At 44.2% G+C, this 10970-nt stretch overlaps 1 long non-coding RNA gene and 3 other non-coding genes across 5 annotated transcripts; all 4 read right to left on the reverse strand.

Moving 5' to 3' along the window:
• Window positions 1-4941: 4941 nt before the first annotated feature.
• On the reverse strand, window positions 4942-10945 carry LOC112402995 (uncharacterized). Of its 2 annotated transcripts, XR_003003826.1 has the most exons (6): window positions 10821-10945; window positions 10358-10467; window positions 8937-9001; window positions 8535-8615; window positions 7501-7677; window positions 4942-4985 (listed from the first exon to the last, which is right to left on the reverse strand). It is a non-coding gene; the product is annotated as an uncharacterized LOC112402995 (long non-coding RNA). The 2 variants fall into 2 exon arrangements; XR_003003825.1 differs by lacking the exon at window positions 4942-4985 and having other exon boundaries at window positions 7435-7677; window positions 10821-10944.
• On the reverse strand, window positions 8774-8865 carry LOC112403112 (small nucleolar SNORD12/SNORD106). The gene has a single exon (XR_003003845.1). It is a non-coding gene; the product is annotated as a small nucleolar SNORD12/SNORD106 (small nucleolar RNA).
• On the reverse strand, window positions 9076-9164 carry LOC112403113 (small nucleolar SNORD12/SNORD106). The gene has a single exon (XR_003003846.1). It is a non-coding gene; the product is annotated as a small nucleolar SNORD12/SNORD106 (small nucleolar RNA).
• LOC112403114 (small nucleolar SNORD12/SNORD106) lies at window positions 10543-10633 on the reverse strand. The gene has a single exon (XR_003003847.1). It is a non-coding gene; the product is annotated as a small nucleolar SNORD12/SNORD106 (small nucleolar RNA).
• Window positions 10946-10970: the final 25 nt, after the last annotated feature.

Below are 10970 nucleotides of genomic sequence, written 5' to 3' on the forward strand. Positions count from 1 at the left end.
TAAAATGTACCATCTTAGCCATTTTTAAGTGTACAATTCAGTAGTGTTAAGTTGTGCAACCAATCTCCAGAACTTTCTCATCTTACAAAACTAACACTCTGTACCCAATAAATAACCCCCAATTGTCCCCTCTCCTCAGCCCCTGGCAACCACCCTTCTATTTTCTGTTTCTACGTGTTTGACTACTGTAGGTACCTCATATAAGTGAAATCATACATTTTCTTGTCTTTTCATAACTGCCTTATTTCAAGGATACTGTCTTCAAAGTTCATCCATGTTGTAGCATTGCCAGAATTTCCTTGTTAAAGTTGAGTAATATTCTGTTGTATGTATATACCACATTTTAAAAATCCATTCATCTGTCGATGGACATTTAGATTGCTTCCACCTTTTGGCTATTGTGAAAATGCTGCTGTGAACATGGGTGTATAGCTATCTCTTTGAGACCCTTCTTTCAATTCTTTGAAGTATATACCCAGAAGTGGAATTGCTGGATCATATGTCATATTTTTAATTTTTTGAGGAACCACCATAACATTTTCTAAAGCAGCTAAACCTTCCTACCAACAGTTTGCAAGGGTTCCAGTTTCTCCATATCCTCACCAACACTTGTTATTTTCTGCTTTTTTTGTATAGTAGACATCCTCGTGTGTGTGACGTGATATCTCATTGTGGTTTTGATTTGCATTGCCCAAATGATTAGTGATGCTGAGTATCACTTCATGTCCTTGTTGGCCATTCATACATCTTCTTTGGAGAAATGTCTATTCGAATTCTTCACCCTTTTTTAAAAAAAATTTATTTATTTATTTTTGGCTGCGTTGGGTCTTCGTTGCTGTATGCAGGCTTTCTCTAGTTGCAGCGAGTGGGGGCTACTCTTTGTTGCGGTGCACGGGCTTCTCATTGCAGTGGCTTCTCTTGTTGCTGAGCATGGGCTCTAGGTGCGCAGTCTTCAGTAGTTGTGGCACGTGGGCTCAGTAGTTGTGGCTTGCGGGCTCTAGAGCGCAGGCCCAGTAGTTGTGGTGCACGAGCTTAGTTGCTCCGTGGCATGTGGGATCTTCCCAGACCAGGGCTTGAACCTGTGTCCCCTGCATTGGCAGGCGGATTCTTAACCACTGCGCCACCAGAGAAGTCCCAGGAAATGTTTCTCAAAATGATTCTCATTAAGAACTTGGGGGTAGGGTGAGCGTGGGTGTGCAAGACTTCACTAGGAGATTGTTCCTAAGAACAAGTCATGTCAAGCTAGCATTGTTTTTTATTTGTTTTTAATAGAGTCCATATACTAGCAGGCACAGAAAATGCACTTAGCAACATTTCCTGTAATTGTTGGAGTAAAGAACAGAAATGAGAGTAGATCCTGGTCCAACCCAGAATGAAAACACCGTGGCTGGCAGGAGCAAGCAGTTCTAGGATGCCATTAGCAAAGAGGTTATTTTGGAGTCCTTGGGTTCGAATCCCAGCTCTGCCTCTCTACCAGTCCTGGCCCACTGGAAATAGAATAACTCTAAGCAGAGTATAATTCAAGAAGAAAACAGTGGTGCTCACAGAATATAAGGAAACCACAGGAGCTAGTGCAAAACCTTGGAGCTGGAAGTAGAGGGGATACCCCTACATCTGAAGGGGCCAGGGAAGGAGCATCAGAGCCCAGAAGGAGGGTCAGGTGGAAGAACATCTGGAGAGGTGTCCCCACAGGGTGCGGCCAGGGGGATGCATAGGTCATCCTCACTCCCCAACCCCACCTCCATCTCCTGCTGAAGCTCCCACCACAGGGCTTAGAGCTGACGCTGATGTGTCCCTGCTCTAGGAGCGGTGAGCAAGGTGGACTAGGGTAAGTAGGGGACCTGGATGGACAAGGAAAGGCATTGGTAGAGCCATTTACTAACCGTGTGACTTAGGTAAGTCACTTCCCCTTTCTAAACCTCAGTTTCCTCATCTGTAAAGTCAGGATGATAATATTACTGCCCTTGCAGAGTTGAGGCGAGGAATAAATTATTTTAAAATGTAAAGTACCCTAGATTAGAGGCTGGTAAGAAATTTCAATAAATGGCATTGCAGTTATTCTGCTGTTACTATTATGATTCAAGTAGGGAGAAATGGAGCTTACAGAGGAATGTTTGGACTTGACCATACAGTGTGACAGTGAAATATTTGAGGCAGCCTAGCATTTACTTTGATGAACACCACCACTCTCAGCAGGTAGCTCCTCTAGCTGTAAAAACACCAGGTCAACCTGGGCACAGCCAAAAGTGACGACAAAGTCCCAGTTTGCACATGCCACCATTTTAACACTGGAGCAAAAAAAAAAAAAAGAAAAGAAAAAAATGCTCTCACCCACCAGGACCACCCCCATCCCAAACCCTCCCACCTGCAAACTGTGGCCCTGTGGCGCCAGTCTGTTTTAGCAAAAGGACCATTTGTTTAAATGAGCCTGCCAAGTGAAAGGATCCAGATTTCTCCTTTTCTCTCTTTAAAAAAGCCACAGATATAAATAAGCCCAAGATGGTCTGTTTCTGCCATGACTAACAGATAAAGGAAAAGACAGTTGCCTTCTAAACAAACCTGCAATTAATCAACATTGGGACCTTGGGAGAAACTGATCAGGGGACCAGCCCAGGGGACAATAGGACCTGCCAATTCTACCCATCCAGGCATTACAGCCAAATTGTAAACTATCGGGAAATTTCAGAAACCCCAATTACCCCCCACCAAATAATCTGAGAGGAAAGTTCAAGTTGGCAGAGATACAAGTTACTCAGAAGGAATGAGGTCCATCAAGGCTTCATCTTAAAGAACAGATGCACCATCCCAAGCCAGATGCTCCCTGGAATGAGGTTGCCAGATCTAGCCAATAAAAATACACAACACCCAGTTACATTTGAATTTCAGATAAATAACGATTTTTTAGTGTAAGTATGTTCCATGCAATATTTGGGACATGGTTAAAATTATCTGAAATTCAAATGTATAATAACTGGGCATCATGTGTTTTACCTGCACCAGGAATGACAAGGGCGGTGCTGAAAGGGTCACAGCTCAAACTCCAGAGGTCTTACACTGGTGGCCTCTGGGCTATATGAGGCTCACACGTGTGCATTGTTCAGTCTTCACAGTTTATAAAATTGGAATCAGTTGCCAACATTTTAAGGATTTCTGGCTTTCTTTAAAAATTGGAAGCTCCAACCATGTTGGTAGTAGCTGCTCCACTACAACGGGAACAGAAGGGAACATGGAAAAGTGAAAACTGATTACTGATATGTTAGATGAAGGGATCATGGGTAAATTTGTTTTTGGTTGTTTTCTTACACTGTGAGTGGTGGTCGCACGATCAGCAGCCCATGATTCAGGCCCGGGGAACTCGCCCTTTCTCAGGCTCCCCCGCGACAGCCAACCTCCAAAGTGCTGGCTGCAGGATCTGAAAATCTGGCCTAACTATGAAAACTCCCCTGCGGGCCATCTTCCTTCTTCCTAGCCGGAGAGTGGAGGCATCTCGCACAGGCTGGAGAAACGTGTGTCCACAGCGCCCCCTGCAGACACAGGCTGGAGCTGCAAGTTCTGGAAGGGATAAATGGGATTGTAATGAACAAGGGTGGGGTATGGATTAATGAAATAATAATACAATATGGCACATGGTAAGCACTCAATGAGCACACTTCTTACATATCCCCAGCACAGATTTTCTCCCATCTCAATGTGGCAGGAAGATTTGTTTATTCACTAGATATGAATTGTGTCCCTATAATGTGCCAGGCCTGGGCTAAGTGCTTTACAGACCTGATTTTATTGAAGATTTCAATTCTCTGAAGCAGGCATTGTTATGAACCCCATTTCACAGATGAGGAAACTGAGGCTGATAGAGGTAAAGAATGTGCCCGAGATCCCTCAGGTAAGAGGACAAAGAAGTAGAATGAGTCTGAAGCATCAAATGTTTTGTGGGACTGAAGCTAGGGAGACAAGATGCAAAGAATTTGAGCATCTGAGGCCTATCATTGCCTTTGGGGTTCAGGGAAGCAGTGATAGCAAAGCCTAGAGACTTAAGGGGGTGGGAGCTCTCTAGGGAACTTCTCTGATCCCTGGCTGGTAGGCATTTGGGGCCACTTCTGACCTCAGAGGTGTCTCACCAACAAGGAAGTCAAAAGCATTGAACTGGACTTCCCTGGTGGCCCAGTGGTTGAGAATCTGCCTGCCAATGCAGGGGACACAGGTTCGATCCCTGGTCGGGGAATATCCCACCTGCCGCGGAGCAACTAAACCCATGTGCCACAACTGCTGAAGCCTGCGTGCCTAGAGCCTGTGCTCTGCAACAAGAGAAGCCACCGCAATGAGAAGCCCGCGCACTGCAACGAAGAGTAGCCCCCTCTTGCCACAACTAGAGAAAGCCCACAGGCAGCAACGAAGACCCAACGCAACCAAAACATAAATAAATAAAATAATAAATAAATAAAAGCATTTGAACTTTTCAGAACCGGAAATTGGCTCCCTCCTGTATCAGTCAGACTGCATTTCAGTAAGAGGCTGCAATTAAGCCAAGGGTTACAAACTCAAGAGCCAGACTGACAGGGTTCGAGTCCTGGCTCTACTACTTACTGACTGTGTGACTTTAGACAAGTCATTTTATCTCTCTCAGACTGTCCCTTCAACTGTCAAATGCGGTTAATAATACAATCTGCCTCATATGGTTGTTGGAAGAATAATGTTTTATTACATTTGAAGAACTGTAATTAACACACAGTAAGGGCTCAATAAATGTTAGCCATTGTTAGTATTATTACTACAGGGGCGGGTATATTAAAAGAGGGAGGGCTTCCCTGGTGGCGCAGTGGTTGAGAGTCCGCCTGCCGATGCAGGGGACACGGGTTCGTGCCCCGGTCCGGGAAGATCCCACATGCCATGGAGTGGCTGGGCCCATGAGCCGTGGTCACTGAGCCTGCGCATCCAGAGCCTGTGCTCCGCAACAGGAGAGGCCGTGACAGTGAGATGCCCACGTACTGCAAAAAAAAAAAAAGGGAAATACACCATTGTGGGGAACTAGAAAGCACATGACCTGCCTAAAAACACATACATACATACATATTAATACATATATGCATAAAACGTTATTCAGCCACAGCTAATTATCAGGCAGGAAAATGGGTCTACTATAATCAGATCTTCCAATTTTCCATAAGAAGCCACAGTGAACTCCTTTCTATGCTCCAAACACAAAACCCAACAAGCAGGCTTTTGCCTCAAAACCTTTGCACTGGCCTGGAACGTTCATTTCCCACTGATACTCACACCACTCACTCCCTGATCTGGTTTAGCTCTGTACTCAAATGTCCACCTTTACATTTCCATTTCTTTTCCGTTTCTATTCCTTTTCCTCACTTTAGTTTTCTCCATTGCACTTATTAAATAACATACTACAGTATATTACTTTTTATTGTTTCTCTCTCCACTAGCAATGTTATGTCCCATGTAGGCAAGAATTTTTTTTTTTTTTCCACTATTGTATCCTCAGCACCTAGAACAGAGCCTGACACAGGGTAGATACTCAATAAATATTTATGGAATGAAATCATGTCAATGCATTTTCTTTTAAGAAAGATTTTGTGGACTCAATATATCTTCAGGTTACCAGGTTGAGTGCTGGTTCAAGGAATCATTTAGTCAGTTTTGCCTCTTTGAGCACCTACTATGTGCAAGGAACAGCTTTAGAAACTGCAGGGGATTCAAAGAACTGAAAACACTTCTTGTTCTGGTAAAAGGCAGTTAAGTTGGAGAGAGAAAAGGAGTCAAATAAGTCAGAGTTTGTGACCTGATTCTGTCTCATATAGAGACTGAATTTCCTCATCTGTGCAATAAGAGCAAGAATCATGCTAGTTCTCACCTCACAAGGCTGTTGTGATGAGTAACAAAGTGTGCCAGTCAAGGGCTTCCCTGGCGGCACAGTGGTTAAGAATCCGCCTGCCAATGCAGGGGACAGGGGTTCGAGCCCTGATCTGGGAAGATCCCACATGCTGCAGAGCAACTAAGCCCATGCGCCACAACTACTGAGACTGTGCTCTAGAGCCCACGTGCCACAACTGCTGAAGCCTGCAAGCCTAGAGCCTGTGCTCCACAAGAGAAGCCACTGCAGTGAGAAGCCCACGCACAACTAGAGAAAACCCACATGCAGCAACGAAAATCCAACGTAGCCAAAAAGAAAAAAAAAGAATAAAATAAACCTTTTAAAAAGGTGTGCCAGTCAAGTACCTTAGCAGTCCTGCCACAAGGCAAGCGTCTGATTCACTTTTTTTTTTTAATATTTATTTTGCCAGATCTTAGTTGCGGCACACTGGATCTTTGTTGCAGCATGCAGGATCTTTAGTTGTGGGATCACAGCATGCCGGCTTCTTCGTTGCGGTGTGCAGACTCTTAGCTGCGGCATGCATGTGGGGTCTAGTTCCCTGACCAGGGATCAAACCTGGGCCCCCTGCATTGGGAGCACGGAGTCTTACCCACTGGACCACCAGGGAAATCCCAGATTCATTCTTTCATTTAATATTTATTGAATGGCCTACCATCCATGTGCTGGGATCTGTGCTGTGTGCCATGGAGGGGCCACAAAGGAGGGACAGCTGCTATCTACACTATCTCTTGTACTATCTACCATGGAGTCATGATCTAATGTAGGGAGACAGATGACAAATATATATGCTACATAAACATACACATATAATGTATGTATACTGCATACACATAGGCACTATTTATTAGGCAGTGAAAAATAATACGAAGAAAAATATAAGGGAATAGAAAGTGATGGGGAAGATTGTTTTAGATAGGTTCCCAGAGAAGGTGACATTTAAGTAAACCAAGGGAACCATGCAAAGATCTGGCGGGGCTAGGCCTGGTCATTCATTCCAGGTTGGAGTGCACCTAAAGTGATGGAGGACAGTTAGACCTGTGTGACTGGTCTAACTGGCAAGAGGATGTCAACAAGTCTTTTGTTGCCAAGTCAACAAGGCAGAAGTAATACCCTTCTTGGACTTCCCTGGTGCAGCAGTGGTTAAGACTCCGAGCTTCCACTGCAGGGGCATCAGGCCGTGGTGTGCGGCAAAAAAAAAAAAAAAGTAATACCCCTTTAGCGAGTTTTCTATTCACCGGATGCACTAGGTCCACACACTCAAGGGACTTGGAGTCAACATCAGGAATCAGATTAGAAGGTACAAAGTCAAAAAAAACCACAATGGAATCCTATCTTCCTAAGATTAGTCAGATCAAGTATCTGGGACAGAGTAGGGAAGTTAAAGTGAAACCAGATTAGCCCTATGTCACTAGTCTGTTTGGAACTTTCCATGTTTAAACATTAAAATTTTAAGTTTAATCTTAAAAGCTCTCTCTGCCCCTAGAGCTTTTTACCTCAAGTATCATTTGGTTCAAGGTCTCTATCTCCAATGACCAAATACAACAGTATTTTGATTCAAAGGATTTTATTTTCCTTCTCCAGATAGGAAGGCTACAAAGTTAAGAAATTTTTACCTAAGTTTAATATAATACTTGATTCTTCAAAACAGCCAGAGGCTTTTCAGCTCTGGACACTCAGGTTACACAGCAACCTTATGAGACTGATTCAACCGGAACCTTCATGCTTTCTCAGTAAACAGGGTCATCTTTTTCCAAGAGACCTTGCATTCCAACTCCACAGTTGAGAAACTCCTTAAAAGAAAAAAGATACATCAACATCAGGACTTCATTCTGATGTAAACTGATATAAACAGCTACTTGTTTGGGATGTGGAAGTATCTAGACTTCAGGAACTAGGTGGATGTTGAATTAAGTACCAGACCAAGGAGAGACTTCCAACCTCGAGTCTGGCACCTCACTGAAGTCTGTGTTGTTCCTGATAACGTCAAAATGTTCATCATCAATCTATAGCCTTTCTAGGTACAGTAAATAGAGGTAAGGGAGACATACCCAGGACCACACCAAAAGTTATGTTGATTCTAGAGGGATTTAACACAAATGAAGCTCATTCAAAAGATACTTTAGGGACAAATGGGGGCATCTGAAATATTAAGTGGATAAGCAGACATTAGGGATACAAAGTGTTATTTGTTTAAAAAAGAAAGGAGGCAGGAGATAGAGACTGCCTGTCTCCTTGGCTTGCTCACTGTGATGCAGCAAGCCACTGTGTTCCTTACCCATGGGGTAAGGAACTGAGGTTGGCTTCCAGCTAACAGTGTGAAGAATTCAACCTTTCCAAAAAAATTACAACCAATTTCAATCTCAACTCAAAAGATGGCTTGGAGCTCCTCATCTCGTATTATCTGCCAAGGCAGAATTAAGTTTTCATTTAATTTTCCCCCCTTTCTTAGGGAAAGACCTGGTAGTACCAATAGGTCAACAGTACTGCCAAGGACACGATCTTCCCCTCCCGTTTTACCCAACTTGGAACTGGGTACTCAGGTTACTCCCAAGTGGGCAAACCCAACACCTCTCTACCCTGAGCACATTTAGTAATCATTTTACTAAGGAGGGATTAATACCTAGATAACAATTTGCAGAAACCTCACCTGTCACAGGACAGACTGAACCAAGCTGAGATCAGGCTGCAATCAACCTACTTATGCCCTGATGCACAAAGGGCTCCGGTCCTGTAGGAAGTTAACAGATGAAGCCAAGATAAATGACTTGAATGATGGAAGAGGGAAAAACCCCATAGGGCAAGCCCAATTCCCACTAAAAAAAGCCCCACAGAAAGTAGTCTGTTGGTGGTTAAGCAGAAAACAGATATACAGAAGTTATCTTTGTGGCCAATGCATCAGACAAAACTGGCTAATAGTTCAGTTAGATCAACAGGGTCGATCTGACGGGGAAAAAAGTTAAGTCATCAGCTGCAATGGCCATACAGAAAGTAGAAAGCAATGGCGATAACCTCTTTCAAAGAAAAGCAGTTAATAATGGACGTGACTTACCAATTCTCTCCCAATCCTGGATCCATCATGGTCCATTCAAAGTCTGCTTTCTGCCAACAGTGAACCTGAGATGAAAACAGAAACATGACCGCCAGTCAGCTAGATACCCAAAGGAGTGGGGGACAGAAGAGATGCTCAAGCTGGCATATCAGACAAACTGGCTTAGAGAAGTTAGATCAACATGGTCGATCTGTCGGGGAAAAAAGTTCAGTCATCATTTATGCCAGCAGGAAGCTTTTCGCCTCTACAGAAAGAACCCTGGGGACTTCCCTGGTGGTGCAGTAGTTAAGGATCCGCCCGCCACTGCAGGGTACATGGGTTCGAGCCCTGGTTCGGGAAGATCCCACATTCTGCGCAACTAAGCCCTTGTGCCACAACTACTGAAGCCCACACACCTAGAGTCTGAGCACCGCAATGAAGAGCAGCCCCCGCTTGCCCCAACTAGAGAAAGCCTGTGCGCAGCAATGAACGCCCAATGAAAGAAGGGAGGGAAGGGAGGGTGGGAGGGAAGGAAGGAAGAAAAAAAGGAACCCTGAACTAGGAATAAGATTTGGTTCGTCTGTTTCTCTACCTTAAACTTCATGCAGTATTTCAGCACTTCTGTGTCCTTTTCTCGGCAATAAGATAGTAGCTAAGACAAATACCTCTGCCTTCTGTGCTTACATTTGATAGAGGCCAGCGTGGCTGGCAAGAATTGTGGGGAAATGGCTGGCTTTTACTTAGGTGACTGCAGGGTTTCGACTATGTGTTAGGATGTTACACTTTAATGCAAGATGTCATCACTTAAAACGCGACTTAATACTCTGGGACAACAAGGTTTAAGGAACACTTCGTCCAAGTCCCACCCTTAAAGTGCATTTCTGGACTCAGTTAAGGAGTTGGTAATTAAAGCAAATAGGCCAACAGAAACACATTTGGCTTTCCTTAAAAATGTCATCACACCTAAATGGGAAATAAATCTGAAAAGAGGGGATATATGTATACATGTAACTGATTCACTTTGCTGTACACCCGAAACTAACACAACATTGTAGAGCAACTCTACACCCATAAAATTTTTTTTAAATGTCATCACATTATCCATCCACTTGGAAGCTTAAGTATAAAAGAAAGCTGTTTATTAAGAAACAAGTGAAGGAATGGCATCTGAAAATGTGCCTTCAAGAGCATTACAAAGACATTTAAAATTTAACACCTATTCACTTTCAAGAGATAGTTCACTTATTTCACTTTGTAATAAGGTATGTTTTTGTGAATTATAATATAACCAAGCACCCAGAACACCTCAAAGAAAACCTAGTAACTAAAATATGCTAATTGGCTGCCCTTAATCATCTTTTCTTTCCCTCCAAGCTGCCTAGCAAACTAAGAGGCTCCTCAGAGCATGCGTTTCTTACAATAGGCCAAAGACAAATGCTTACTCCAGAGGTCAGGAGATTGAAGGTTGTTCATGTCTACACGTGGTTTCCTTGAAGGCCCAGCAGGGACCCCTTCCTCCAAGATCCATTCTGTATGCTGTGATCGCGCAAACCTGCGAACCAACAAAGAAAGGTCATCAAGCGCCATTTTCCCACAGTCGGAAGAGAACATGGCAGTGCCTTTTGAGGCCGGTGTCTCAGAACTAACTGGCAAGTATTCAAAGACATCAGCATTGTCGATCTGACGGGGAAAAAAGTGAAGTCATCATTTACACCAGCCGAAGACTCCTCAGGCCCGAGCACAAGGCGCGGGCTTTTCCAGCTCTAACTGATCTCCCCAAAGGCGCTGAGGCCTATTTAGAGTCAGAGCAGAGGCAACCACGAGGAGAGGGGGCCACCGGTAGGGGCGACCGCACAAAAAAGGGAAAAAGAGGCACAGAGATCTCGAAGCGAGGTTTCCACTCACCACATACAGTAGTAAACCCTGGTTGCCGGGATGGGACGACACGGGAGGAGAAACGCAGGAGCAAAGTCGAAGAGACAGCACCGAGGACGGAAAAGAACAAGAAGCTCCAAAGCCTCCCTTATATAACCAAAGGGGACTCACGCCTGCGCA

This window comes from Neophocaena asiaeorientalis, unplaced genomic scaffold (genome assembly GCF_003031525.2).
Source record: "Neophocaena asiaeorientalis asiaeorientalis breed wild unplaced genomic scaffold, Neophocaena_asiaeorientalis_V1.1 scaffold606, whole genome shotgun sequence".
Classification (NCBI taxonomy): Eukaryota; Metazoa; Chordata; class Mammalia; order Artiodactyla; family Phocoenidae; genus Neophocaena; species Neophocaena asiaeorientalis.